Source organism: Rhinopithecus roxellana, chromosome 11 (genome assembly GCF_007565055.1).
Source record: "Rhinopithecus roxellana isolate Shanxi Qingling chromosome 11, ASM756505v1, whole genome shotgun sequence".
In the NCBI taxonomy this organism is placed as follows: domain Eukaryota; kingdom Metazoa; phylum Chordata; class Mammalia; order Primates; family Cercopithecidae; genus Rhinopithecus; species Rhinopithecus roxellana.
Window position 1 is genome coordinate 42,233,419 of NC_044559.1, and position 14,581 is coordinate 42,247,999.

Sequence of the window (14,581 nt, forward strand, 5' to 3'; positions counted from 1 at the left end):
AAGAGAACAACAGACACTGTGTTCTTAAGTTAATTCTATTTTTTCTACATATTTCCTATGGATGAAGCTAACTATATACCTACAAATGTACCCTGAACCTAAAATAAAAGTTTCAAATTTTAATAAAAAGCAGTCAAGAGAAGAGAAAGAAATTCTGAATGTATACACAGTCACCCCTCCTTATCCATGGGTTCTGCGTCTGCAGATTCAACCGACCATGGATTGAAAATTGAAGGAAAGGAACACAGAAAAATAACAGTAAAGAAAAAAATACAGTGTAACAATTATTTATACAGCATTTACATTGTATTAGGTATTATAAGCAATCTAGAGATGATTTAAAGTATATGGGAGGATATGTGTAGGTTATATGCAAATACTATGCCATTTTATATCAGGGACTTGAGCATCCTCAGATTTTGGTGTCTCTCAGAGTCCTGAAACCAATCCCCTACTAATACCAACGGATGACTGTATATCAATCTACTAATTTGAGGTAGGAGAAATAAAAGGTTACTTTCTTTTTAAATTTTGTCCTATAAATCTCCAAAAATGAAAAAAAGAAAAAATAAAACAAGAGGGAAACACAAAGAATCAGTAATCCCAGCCTGAAGTTGAGATATATTGTAGATGGAAGGGCTCCATTCCCACCTAGATCACCCAATCCAATGTCCTGTAATGCAGATGAGTCAATAGGGCCAGAGGGCTGACAACCTGTCATAGTGCACTGCAATGAGGGAGGGGCATTGCTAGCCCGGATCCCTCACTTCATGCTTTAGAGTTAATTCCATTTTTTCTACATGTTTCTTATGGTTGAAGCTAACTATGAAGTGCACGCATTGTGCTTTGTGTGTGTCTGTGTGTGTGTGTGTGTTTGTGTGCGCGTGCACACGTGTGTTGTTTTTCAAAGGTGCTCGAAACATGGTTGAAAACTTTCTGACAGAGCCCTGATTGTTTGGAGAGAGGCAGGGCTAGCAAAATCATAGGAATGTATAACATAAAAATGAGGTTAAAATGGGGCTATTGTTCCTATAACTAATCTTTATATTGAATCTTTTCTAGCAAAGGAGCGGACGTAGCATTGGTTTCAGCTCTATCAAAAAGACCTGACATTTCTGTGAGGAGGCCAAACAATACACGGTTATAGAGATACTAACCTGCAACCTGATCACACAGAATATGTTCTGTACAGAACTAGAAACTAGTAGATATCCTAGAAACTAGTTCTCCTATTGGTGTAAAAAGGATGCTAAGAAGAAGAGACAAACACACAGCATCTTTGTACTCTAATGGCCAGAACTACAACCAACCACTAGCCTCAGAAACTTAGGAGTTAGATCACAGACTGCACCATTCCTAGATGAAAGAGAAAAAGGGCTGACTGACATTTTTATTTTAGATTTAAAATACTGGAGGAGAAGAGTTCATATTTGGCATTTCTGCAGTCTAGAAAAGCTGTGTTGACCCTGATTGGTCTTCAGGTGGTTATTCTGCATTGCCATGGGGTCTTTATCTCCCAGGGTGTCCAGCTTCTGAAATCAGAGATGAGTGGGGAATGTCAGTCAGGGTCAGAGGAACGCTGTGCCAGGCATGGATTTGAAGGACTCTGTGGTTGGCTCTGTGGAAGTCAAGATCAACCCTGAAGCCTCCAGATGCTCTTGGATGGACTGAGGTTATAAATACCACCTGCACCACCTACATCTCTGAGAGCTGGCCACAACTGAGACAGGGCTTGGGCTTTCTGGGGAAGACCCTGCATTTGCCTTCCTGTGGGGTGCTGATTGTTTCTTCCATGAGAAATTCACTGTCTCTGATAATGTTCTTATTTCACATGATCATCTGAGAAAAAAAATGGATAAGCAAGTTAAGAAAGTGAAGAGCAGAGGCCACTGGGATGAAGGCTAGAAGAAATGACTTCATGAAAGCTATGAAAGGTGACATCGATGCTATCACATTGTACAGAATGGGGCTTAATCTGCTGAGCACCATGCCAAATGCTTTTCAGGTATTATATTATCAATCCTGATGGAAACTATAAGAGACAGATGTTATAATTATCCCCATTTTACAGATGAGGAAACTGATGCTTGGAGGTAGCCTGCCCAAAGTAGCAACTCTAGAAAGGAGAGGACCAGCCTAACTCTGGCTCCTTTCCTTCTTACCCTCCTCTGCCTGCCCTTCTTCCCTCTCACTCCACAAACAAAAGCTCTTCCCCTTGGGAAAGATCTGCTGTCAGTCATTCCATTTTTTCTACATGTTTCTTATGGTTGAAGCTAACTATGAAGTGCACGCATTGTGCTTTGTGTGTGTCTGTGTGTGTGCGCACATGCACACGTGTGTTGTTTTTCAAAGGTGCTCGAAACATGGTTGAAAACTTTCTGACAGAGAAAAGGGAATGCTTATACACTGCTGGTAGGAATGTGTTCGTCCATTATGGAAAGGAGTTTGGCAATTTCTCAAAGAAATTAAAACAGAACTACTGTTTGACCCAGCAATCCCATAATTGGTATATACCCAAAGGAATATTACAATTCCCAAAGGTACAATTGTAAGTGTACCTTACAATCGTACACTTGCAGACAATGAAGTGATGCGTCACCTCCCCCAGAAGAGAAACTTTTTAAAAATCTTCTCCAGTGATCAAGAAGGCTGTTCTGCTACCAACTCTTCCTATATATGATATACGTTTCCAAAAATGGTGGATGATGGGGTACTATCATACTGCAACTTTAGTCCATTGATGAAGTCAAGTAATTGACACAACATTGCTAGCAAAAAACAGCCGCTCTGCACCTAAGAAGGGAGGCATGGGGCGTACTGAATGGACTTTCACAGGGCTGTTTCTGCCCTGAGCTTTCTCCCTCATCTGTAAAATGAGGGAGAAATTGTGATTGCATTGTGATGTTGTAATATCTATAAGAAAGCAATTAAACTCTGCTTTTATAAACCTTCATATTTATTGTAGCATTTTTCGTCATCAAATTGGCAAAGATTGAAATACATGGGGCTAATGAGGGGATAACAAAATGGATGCTCTTGGCCTTACTGGTGGGTGAATAAATTGGCTCAACCTCGGTGGATATCTATAAAAATATAACAATGACAGGCAATAATGAATTGCAGTGCATATACCCATTTACACTGATAACTCATTTCTGGGAGATTCTCCTAGAGCTATATTTGCACATAGAAGATTAACTACGGTGTTGTTTATTGTAACAGAAAGCTAGGAATGACCTGCATGCCCTTTGGTGAAGGATGGTGTGCTAAATTGGGCTACATCTAAATAAATGGGACACTACACCATCCTTAAAAAGAATAAGGTAGATGAACATGTTAGAACAGGATCTCAAAATATATCACTAGGAAGAAAAAGTAGAGAACTACATAATATGTTCCCATTTGGTTTGGCTGTGTGGTTCGAAGGTGTATATGTGCTTGTGCAAATGCAGGTTTAGAACATCTCTGGAATGATTGCTTTAAAAACAACTGTTAACAGTGGTTGCCATGGGAGAGGACTTGGGGACCCAGAATAAAAGGGAGAGTTTTTTTATTGAGAAGCTTATTGTGCTCTTCGAGTTTTTGCTTTGTACATATAGTTACTTTTTTATTTAAAAAACCTAGTTCATATAGTTATTTTTTTATTTAAAAAAACTAGTTCAAAAGTTTTTTCAGTTTATCAGAGGTCATGACAAAAACATAAAAATACTGCAGAGAAATTGTGTCAACTTTATTATATAATGTATCACATATCCACATACATATACAGCATTACACAGTATTATATATATGTGTATATGTATATACATACACATACACAATTACATATATATGTGTACACACACACACACACACACACACACACACACCAGTTGGCTAATTTGTTGGCCCAGTTGGTTAAAAGTTGAAAGCTCATGAAATTCCAGTCATTGGTTCTCTCCCGGTTTTGAGACTCAGCCTCTCCCTTCCATAACCACAGACTATGATTGGAGCCTAGGTCAGCCACCTACACAATGGACTTTCCGAGATGAAAAATCACGCTTTTTTCCCCTCTCATCCAATGCCCAAACGTCTCTCCCACATCCCCACCGAGTGAACACATTCAGCATCCATCTCTGACTTCAGCCAGAGGAACTGGGCATAAAGAGGCCTCATTGTAAGTGCCATGGCAGGCAAATGCAACACTTGTTGGCCATGGCCTGATATCTCCAATGTATACACGAAACAATCAAACATCTCTGATTCACGTTTGTTGAATGTTCTTAAACCCTGAGAGAAAGGAGTCAAAAATAGCTAAGAGTTTTGAAACCCTTTAGGAAAAGGCACTCTTTGGCATACTTGTTTTTTCAGCATTCAATGAACAAAAAGGTTCACTGTTTCGACCACCAAGAGAACAGCCAAGTTTTTAGAAGCGCAGTCACACTTTTGGCTGACATAAGGAGATTTTCCAACTGGGCTTTCATCCGCACACGTATGGGTGGTCTCTTCCACCTACCACGGACTTTTCCATGCCAACAATTTTGTTTGTAAATCTAACTGTAATAACAAAGCTTGTGTACTCGTGGAACTCGAGATGTTCACCACAAGGAAATACAAAGGTGTATTTAGGTGCCTCTATTGCTAAGAAAACCTTGATTCTTTGAAAGATGGAAAAGTTACTTTAAACAGATCTCTTACGTCTTTATGGAGAAGTGTAGCTGACTCGCAATTCCTTCTACAGAAACTCAAGATTGAATTATTTCCACTGGGCAGATTAAAATACACAATGTTTTCATGAGGATGACTGGACTTCATAAATTTGTCACTGCCTGGCCATGTGCAGCCTTTGATCCTTTCCATTGGGCCTTGTTTTGAGCAGAAAGCGTTTAGCTGCTGGGCGACACGTCTCTGCATCCATCCCTCCTGCATGTTGAACTTGGCTGTCCTCATCAAGAGGAAAGAGACAGGGCCAGCTCTTTGGTAAGGGCCATACTGAAACATTGAGCCTTTTCCATTTTAAAGTAAAGCTGCTCAGAAGCCCCCAAACCAAGCAGCCATAGTTTAAAGGTGTAGGACATCTGGCTAGCGCATCTGTCTTCTCTTTATCCATTAGGGTGGATTCTGCTGGTTGGCCTGATCAGGTCATTATTCCCCTCCTTTTGTCCCAACCCATCAGTGCCCTATTCAAAGAGGACCCCATCCCCCAAGAGAGAAATACTGTTCAATCCAATCCATGCAAGTCACTGAAGTGCAGCAAATAGCAACTGAGCTTTCTAAGGGCCATGTATGATGCTGGTACCAGGAATATAAGAGAATAAAACAAAGAACCTGCCTCCGAGATGCTCATCAGCTAACAGAGAAGACAGACAACCCAACAACAAAGTGATCAGTGCATGAGGTCTGCCCTGTGGACTTTGAGCACTTACTAATCAGGTCCCATCCCAACCTTCAGGGGCTATGGGTGCTGCAACAAGGCAGGCCAATCAGGGAGAGCTTCCTGAGGAGGTGGCAACTGAGCTGGGTCTTAGAGGATCTGTAGGAGTGTGGCCAGAGAAAGGTTATGGAAGGAACTTCTAGGCAAAAGGGAGAGAATTAGCAACAGCACAGGTGTGTGTAACAACACAGAAAAGCAGGTATTTGCCTATCTGGAGTGTGAAGTACAAGGTAGGAAGGGGTGAGAGATAATGGGTATAATTGACAACATGGACTCAGCTCTCATCACTGTTTAAAAATAATTATAATGATGATATTTGGAGTTTTATTCAGTTTTTTACATGAAGAATATGGGGGTCCAGAAAGGTTGTGATTTGTTCAAGATTCTCTACCTAGTACTTAGCAAACAGAACTCAAGCCTTGGTGCATGGGATACTGAAGACCTTGCTCTTGACCACTACATATAGGTTACTATAAAAATGGAATACAACAGAGACTCTAGTAACCACAAAAGAGTTGGGAGACGAAGTCCTCGATTTCTGGAAGTTGTAAAGGCCACATCAATAATCATGGTGTCAAGGGGTGGCCACAGTGGCTGGCAGAACAGTGGTACTCAGTGGAGGAGGCAGCAGCTGCCCCAGTAAATGTAGCTTTACTCAGCAGAGCTTGTGATAGGTAGTGGTGCCAGGGCTGTGGTGCCGCTCAGTGAAGGTGCAGGGGACAGCTAAGGCTCCCTGAGGGAGGGGCAGGACCAAGCTAAAGTGGCAACACAGCAGCTGAATGAGATGGCACCCAGAGTTGAGGAACAACAAATTCACTTGCCAGAGCAATGGAGAAGAGGTGGGGGAGAGGACGTGGGCAAGAATGGGAAAGACATGCTGTATTTATCTTTAAGCATGTTTAACTTTATCCATGTTGTACTAGGTGAGACTACTGGAATCTCATATTTAACTAAAGATTAAAATAGGCCATCTAATAACAAATTAAATACTTTCAGTAAGAATCCACCAATTCACCTACTCAACAATAGTTTTATTGATCATCTACTATGTGCCAGGCAATTTGCTAGGCCTTGATCTAGACAATGCAATAACATAAGAAAAGGGAATGAGCACTAAACTACTAGAAAGGAGGATGTAAAATTTTTCCCTAAGTAAACAATATGATTATATATCTAGAAAAATCAAGAGATCCATTCATAATGGAAGTGTCATTAAAGTGGCCAGATATAAAATAAACATACAAAAATAATAATTTCTTAAAAATACCAGAACTAATTAATTAAAAAGATAATAGAAGAACCAATTCATAATAATAATACACTGGAATAATGTCATAAGAAAATTATGTGAAAATGACAAAACTTTGTGGGAGACACAAAAAGAAGGTCTGAGTAAACAGAGAAAGGTATCACGTTTCAAGACAGAAAACCAAAGTACTACGAAGGTATTAGTTCTTTCCCAATAATGTATACGCTGAACTTAATTGAAAAGATAATTTTAAAGATTTTCTAGAAGAATAAAAAAGAACAGCTTAGATTATTTTAAAATTTAAAAACGCTACACAGATCTTGCCCTATCAGAATTTAAAACAATCTTTTACTGGAACTAGAACCAACAGCAAATGAAATAGAGCAGACAGCCCTAAAATGAACTTAGAACATATGTGTATGAAAAATTTATATGTATAATATACATAAATATGTATGTTATAAATATATAATACACATAATGTATGAATCCATTTATTATTTGTACATATATTATTTATTAGTATGTACAAATACATATTCATATATATTTATAATAAAATAAGCTGTATAACATAATTAGTAAAAAATAGTTTATTCAGGAAATAATATTGGGAAATTTAGCTGTCAATCCAAATTATTATCAAACTGCAAAATAGCTACAGACTGATATGTGTTAAATGTTAAATAAATAACAGTAAAAAACCAGAAATGCAGCTGAACAACTGAGCTCTAGAAGGAGAACTTTCTAACTTAGAAATGATTAATGAGATCACAAAACACTTAACAGACTCTACGACATAGAAACTGTCTAATTTCAAAATAGCATTTTAAAGAAAACGAAGGCAAAGGATAACTCAAAAAACTATTTGCAACCAGAATTGTAAACTCATTAGTTTTAATGAACCAAAAACATTTATTTAATCACTAAGGAAAACACTGATCCCTAAATTTAAAAATTGGCGAGTGATGTAAATAGACCACCAAAAAATGCATCTCAAATGTCCACTAAACATAAAAATGTTCCTCACCATTAATCAAAGAAATGTGCATTAATATATGAATGTGCTCCAGTCAGTATCACTGTTACAAATTACCCCAAAATTTAATGGCTTAGAAAAGCCATTTTATTTTGCTCCTGATTTTGTGGGCCAGTGATTTTAGAGGGGAAAAATTATCACAATACAATATGGAAAAGTGTGACATAAAATTAAATACAGTGTATACTTTGTTTTCTAATGTATATCAATTATACATGCACAGAAAAACACTGGAAACAAAAACAAAAACAAAAAAACACCCAAACGCCAACAGTGATTATTGCCTAGTGGAGGAAAACAGGGAATTTTTTAAAATTTTTATTTATGTATTTTTTTTTGAGACTGATTCTTGCTCTATTGCCAGGCTGGAGTGCAGTGAGGCAATCTTGGCTCACTGCAACCTCTGCCTCCCAGGTTCAAGCAATTCTCCTGCCTCAGCCCCCAAATAGCTGGGACTACAGGTGCCCACCACCACGCCCAGCTAATTTTTGTATTTTTAGTAGAGATGGGGTTTCACCAGGTTGGCCAGGATGGTCTCAATCTCTTGACCTCATGATCTGCCTGCCTTGGCCTCCCAAAGTGCTGGGATTACAGGCGTGAGCCACCACACTTGGCCAATTTTTGTTTTTTTATATATATTATTTTCCAAATGTTTTAAAATGCATATTATTTTGCTTTTACATTTTGAAAAATAAATAAGAGCCATTGCCTTTTAAAACAAAGGGGAGAATTGGTCTAGAGTCACGGAGAGTGACAAATTTCTCTGCAGCAGGTTATTCGGAAACCTTTCATAAATCCATTTAAAAATCCTCCTCAAGGTAAGATTTCTCTAACCACATTTCAAAAGCACTGTAAGCTGTTTTAGATTCTCTAGATACATCAAATAGGCTTATTCTAGCCACAATTTAATATATTAAAAATGAATAAATAAGACAAAAGAAAGACAAGCAGTAAAGTATAAATCAGAGTCTAGGGGAACTTTTTAAAGAGTTGAGTGGTCTCAGTAGCTCTGCAAAGTGTCTGCAGAGTTCTAGAAGAACCATAGCACCATTTACCATGAAGCAGGAAATAAACAACAGCAGCACCCAGAGATGGCCCTGGGTTTAGAGTCAACGTGCTGTATCTGTGGTGACAAAGGCAGCTCTTTTCCCAAAATCAAGGTCTTCTGTGCCATAAGCTTCACCACAGCCTTCTTGGTGGTGGTGGATTCGTGTGCAAGAGTCATTTTAGGAGGGCACAAACCTCACCAAAGCTCTTCAGCAGGCCACAGAATAGACGTAGGCACCCAGGGGCTGCTTTGAAGTGTTGCAGTTTTACCAAGAGAAGGTGTGCTGCACGCTACCACCCTCCTCCCTCGTGGGACTTTGGCACACAGCAATAATCAATCAGAACACTTTCCTGCCGTGTCTAGATTCTTCTTGAAAACTTTTCTTTCAATGATGCTCCAATGGCCTAGGAAGGTCCTGCAAGAAGAAACTGACCTGACAGCTTCCCTGGGACACAAGCTTCGAACTGGCTCCACCAGGAAAGTCTCTGGGGATGTCCCCAGCCATTTTTACCAATGGATCAAAAGCCTTACCTATGGCCTCTCTACATGGACAGCTGATTCCACATCCATTTTCTCCTGAATTGCACACAGTGTGTTGGAATCCAAGAAAATTAGCACAGAGCCCAGCTCTAGTTGGGCATCTCCCCTCACTGCCAGCAAGTTACTTACACCCACCTCCATTGCCCTAGAGACTTCATTTCACAAAAGAGCAGGGCCTTAGACCTGCACTCAGCCCTTGGGATCCTTGAGGTTATGTATGTCTCTTTCTGTCCTCCCTCCTTTGCCCAATGTCTACCTTCCCAAGAGTCTCCAGGATCTAGGACATTGTTAAAAATATGGCAGACACTCAAGAAATGTTCCAACGACTAATTCAATCATTCAAAAAATGATAGTTCCACTCATGTAAATGATCAGACTGGATATAGAGGGAGGCTATCCCACAGAGCCCTGTGCTTTCTTCCTAGGCTCTTCCAAAATACATGGGTGCCATGGTGTCTTTGTCTGGAGCTGTGTTCCTTAAGCAATTTTAGGGCCTCTTTAGTACTCTGGAAGTGTGTTCTGCATCAAGGGTTATTGGCTCTCTGGCTGCATTCCGCCTGGACAATCCATGCTGGAAATGCCCTACAGCTGGAGACTGAAATTCAGAGTCTGCAAGTAGGAGAGGTTAAAATAAATAGTGACTCCAACAAGACCCTTCGTGATGAGAAGTCTGCATGGCATCCAACACCCTGGAATGCTCAGCCACTGCAAAAGGAGAGTAATTGCCAGATATCTGCAAAGGGGGCAAAGGCCTTCGGGCCACTTGCTTTGCAAGTGCTACAGGAGAAGCAGTGGCCCAGACTGCCTGGGACCATGAAGCCCAAAAAGCAGATGTTTTACCACAGTCTCCGCAGAGCCTCGATCGCCTGACATCCAGAGCCAGGCAAGGGGTCTCCCTCCCAGATGGTCACTAAGGTATCGCCAAACCAATTAGTGTCCATCGTGACTCCTGGAAGGAGAATGTCCTGTTTATTTTTTAATGCTGCTTGCTCGTTGCTGGTGTCACGGTAGGAGATCCATTATAATGACCAGGCTCTTTTCCGTTTCACCCCCTTGACCCCGGCCACAACTCCCTATTTTGTTTGGAATTTTGAAGTCTGGATTTCTCTAGCTATCATCAGAGTTACGTCACTGGACACAAGTGTGAGCTTCAGATGTCTCATAAATGTCGTCTACTCAGTCAACTTCTGGCTTCATTTCACAGATCTGTTTCCCATCCGCTCTCATTAGAAACTGAATATGACTTTGTATTGGGGAGTTGAATTGACCAGTAAATCTAATTCTGATATAGTGAAGTCTAAAGTGGCAACCCGCTCCATGACCTTCTATGACCTTGGAAAGGTAGTGCATCCCCCTTCACAGCCAATCCATGGGTCTTGCTCTTTCCTGCACACAGACACATGTACACACACACACACACACACACACACACACACACACACACACCACCTAATTTTCATTCTCTTAGACCAGACTTTCTCAACCTCAGCATTATCAGCATCTTAGACTGGATAATTCTTTTTTTTTTTTTTTTTTTTTTTTTTGAGACAGAGTCTGGCTCTGTCGCCCGGGCTGGAGTGCAGTGGCCGGATCTCAGCTCACTGCAAGTTCCGCCTCCCGGGTTTATGCCATTCTCCTGCCTCAGCCTCCCGAGTAGCTGGGACTACAGCTACCTCGCCCGGCTAGTTTTTTGTATTTTTAGTAGAGATGGGGTTTCACCTTTTTAGCCAGGATGGTCTCGATCTCCTGACCTCGTGATCCGCCCATCTCGGCTTCCCAAAGTGCTAGGATTACAGGCTTGAGCCACCGCGCCCGGCCTAGACTGGATAATTCTTTGTGGTGGGGGCTGTTCTGTGCATCGCAGGATGTTTAGCAGCATCCCTGATCTCGACCCACTAGACGCCTGTGGCACAACCATCCCCTCCCCAAGTCATGACAACCAAAAATATCTTCAGATGTTGCCAGATGCCCCCTAGAGACTCAAATCACCCCTGTTTGCAGACCGCTGCTTCCTTAGACCTAAAAGGGTGACATGGAATAAAACTTCTAATTTTGTTTAGAGCCAGGAGATAACAGAAGTTGAGTAAGAGAGTTCCCATTTTACAATTCATTTCCTGGATTAAACAAATCAAAGAGTTTAAGTAGCTGGAAAAAAAGCCCAAGAGTTCATTTGAATGAGAAGTGTTCCCGAGGAGGAGCCAGCAGTTGCTCCTTGAAATTGCAGGGGATTGAAGACATCAGCCAGGGGTCTCTGAGACCCATTCACTCCACCTTCCTGTCTTAGGGGAGGAGGACTTTGTGATGACGGAAGATGGCAGGGGAGGCCCCAGCATTCCCCTGCTGTCCTGTTTGCTCCATCAATATCAGCTCTATCCCAGCTAGCCTCCTCCACTATGTCAGAGTAGAAATATAAAGGTGAGATTTTTAGCTAAACTGAGCATTTTTATGGGAAGTCAGAGGAATTACAAAATAGCTCCTGGCTGGGGGAAGGGCCCTGCTGTGTAATCTCCCCAGCCCTCCTGAGACCCCTGCAAATCTTGTTTTCAGACCCCTTGCATCCTGCCCTGAGATCCTGGGTCTGTTTTCTGTCTCTCTCCTGGGACTGTGGAGTTCCCAAGGACAGGAGCTACACCTTATTCAAATGATTACTCCTTGAGCTTCGCACAGAGCCTGACCCGCATTCTTATTTTAACAATAGCTGATGTATATTGAACGCTTACCTGTAACAGGTAGTAAACACAAAACATTTCATGTACAGCATCTCATTCAAACGTTCCCCAAACTCTTAAGAGGTAGGCACTACATCATCCCCATTTTCCAGAAGTGGAGATTGAGCTCCGGGGGTTAAATGACTTTCCACTGCTTCCCAGCCTGTGACAGAGAGGGTACCAAGTCTGGGGCCAGGCTGTTCAGACAGAGCCTCTTAATCCCTGGATACTTCCAGGCTCTTGATACATATTTGATAAACAAAGGGATGAAAGAACAAAGTAATGTGTCCCCTGACAATCTTGCCAGAGTGTTCACGAGACTGTGTTGACTGCCAGGCGACCTTATTTTCTCACTAGAGGGAAATTTTGGAAACTAGATTCTATCTCACCTCTCCTTGCTATACTGAACATATTCCCGGCATAACTGGAAAATTTTCCTTGGAGCCTGGAATCCTTTCCCCTTTAGGATGGAAGCAATGGGCACCCACTTAAAACTGCCCTCCTAGGGCATGGAGCCATGACCGCACCAGCCTGCTCCGAGGATGGGAGTGCTCTCGGTGGTGAGCTGAAGAAAACTGAAGCAGGAGCTGGGGAGTGAACAACTCTGGCCAGTGTCAGGTCCATTTATTTCAGCAAATATGATTGACAACCCCTCAGCCAGCTCCTGGGTGGACACTGCTCAGATGGTCCTTGCCCTCCAGGTTCCCGGAGCCAAGAGGGAGAGTCACAAACCCAAGCAAAGCTAATAGAAGTTGAGTGCGGATAAATGCTGTAATCAAGGCTCAAACAACTCAATGAAACAGGAAGGAAGTAGTTCATTCTGCCCAGACAGACCAGGAGTGACCTTTGAGTGGAAGCTGGACAAGAATCTGGCCTGAAGAAGTGGTGGAAGACTGAGAGGCACAAGTGGAGGTGAGGCCGGGGGTAGAACCCCTGGGGAGTGAGACCTCAGTGGTGTGGGGAGGACATCAGAGAAAGCTGTTAGGTTGTGGGGGTAAGCAAGGCTGAAAGACTTGACACACATTTCTTTAGCCAGTGGAGCATTCTGCCCACTTTGTTCAGAGAACAACAGATTCTGAGCATATCGGGGTCTAATTTGCAGGCCACCAGAGGCAGATCCTGAAACAAGTGTTTGGGTCCAAGTTGTTTATTTTGGAGGGGATCTAGGGAGCAATGATGTGGTAGCAGGGCATGGAGACAGGGAAGGGAAAGAAGCCAGCACCAGCATGTTACCGCCAGGGGCCGCAGGGCCTCAGTCCCTCTGACAGGGACATGTGGGACTTGCAAGGGCCAGTGGTGTGTATCCTTCCCCCACTCCAAGTTCAGGGACATCTGTTGGTAACCCAAATTCATCTACAGTGAGAGAGGCAGTATTTACACCACAGAAATTGGCAAATGCTACAAATGGGGGCTTTACCTGGGCCCATCCTCTCCCAAAAGCCTGTTTCCCTGCACCTGCTACCTGCGGAGGGCCTCAGAGATGATGCTGTCCTTACAGTCATCCTTCTGAGAGCACAGGGCACTAGGTAGCTGGTGCATTTCTCCCCCAACACCCATCAGTGACTGGTAAGAGCCTCTCCTTGTGGTGTCCCCTACTCAGGATTTCAGCCACCCTAAAAGAGGATGCATATACTCCCAGCTGCAGAATGCCGTCAGGGGAAGGAAGCCTCAGTGGCTTGCCACAGAAACCCTTAGTTTGTAAGGGAATGGGGATTGCTGAGGGGCTATGGGTCTGAACTACCCATGAGTGATACTGAATAAGATGTCCACTGCCCTTGGAAAAATTGCCAGGTAAGTGGAGTGGGGCTCACATACTGTTTCTATCAGGGAGCCCTCTCATCCCTTCCCGTCCACACACCTGCATGCATCCCAACAGCAGTCAGGCTGTCACCACAGATGCTGCAGACTGTCTGGGTCTTCATCACTCAGAAGTTCACACTTCCTAGGGATATTTTCACTCTAATAGGGATCCAGAAGGAAAATACATTCTTTAAGATCTCTTTCGGTGCTAAAATGTCATTTGTGGAGTGAGTATTTTAGGCCAAGAAGCCCCATCTCACACACCCACACCTTCATGCCCAGTCACTGAAGTTCATTCTGCTCCCCCAAAAGGAAAATTCTAAATACATAAAGCTCAGGCCCTGGAAGAAGACAACTTGCCTTAAATAAGTCGGGACGTATCTTCCCAATGGCAGATACGCCACTCGCTGGATCCTCCAGAGAAGCAGGTCTCGTTTATAGGGCTTGTCGCCTCTGTGCTCTAGTTTTGCCACTTGTGAAAGCTCCTAAGATGTGACTGTGACAATGGAAAGAGTTTGGATTTGGCTCTTATTTTCATCTTATGAACTCTGACATGCTCCATTTTCCCCCTGCTTGGGGACTTTGTGCAGGCAAAAAGGATTTTCTATCTCTGGAGCATTGAGAGCTCTTTGGAAGCAAAGACCCGTGGTGTGCTAAGGAAGGTCCTGCAGCAAATCTCCTACTCCTGAGCTTTGGAGGAGCCAGTGCGATGGAACCCCGAGGAAAGAGGACCATGCTGGGGGAACCACTGATACATGCTCATTTGCAGGGACTAAAGCAGAAA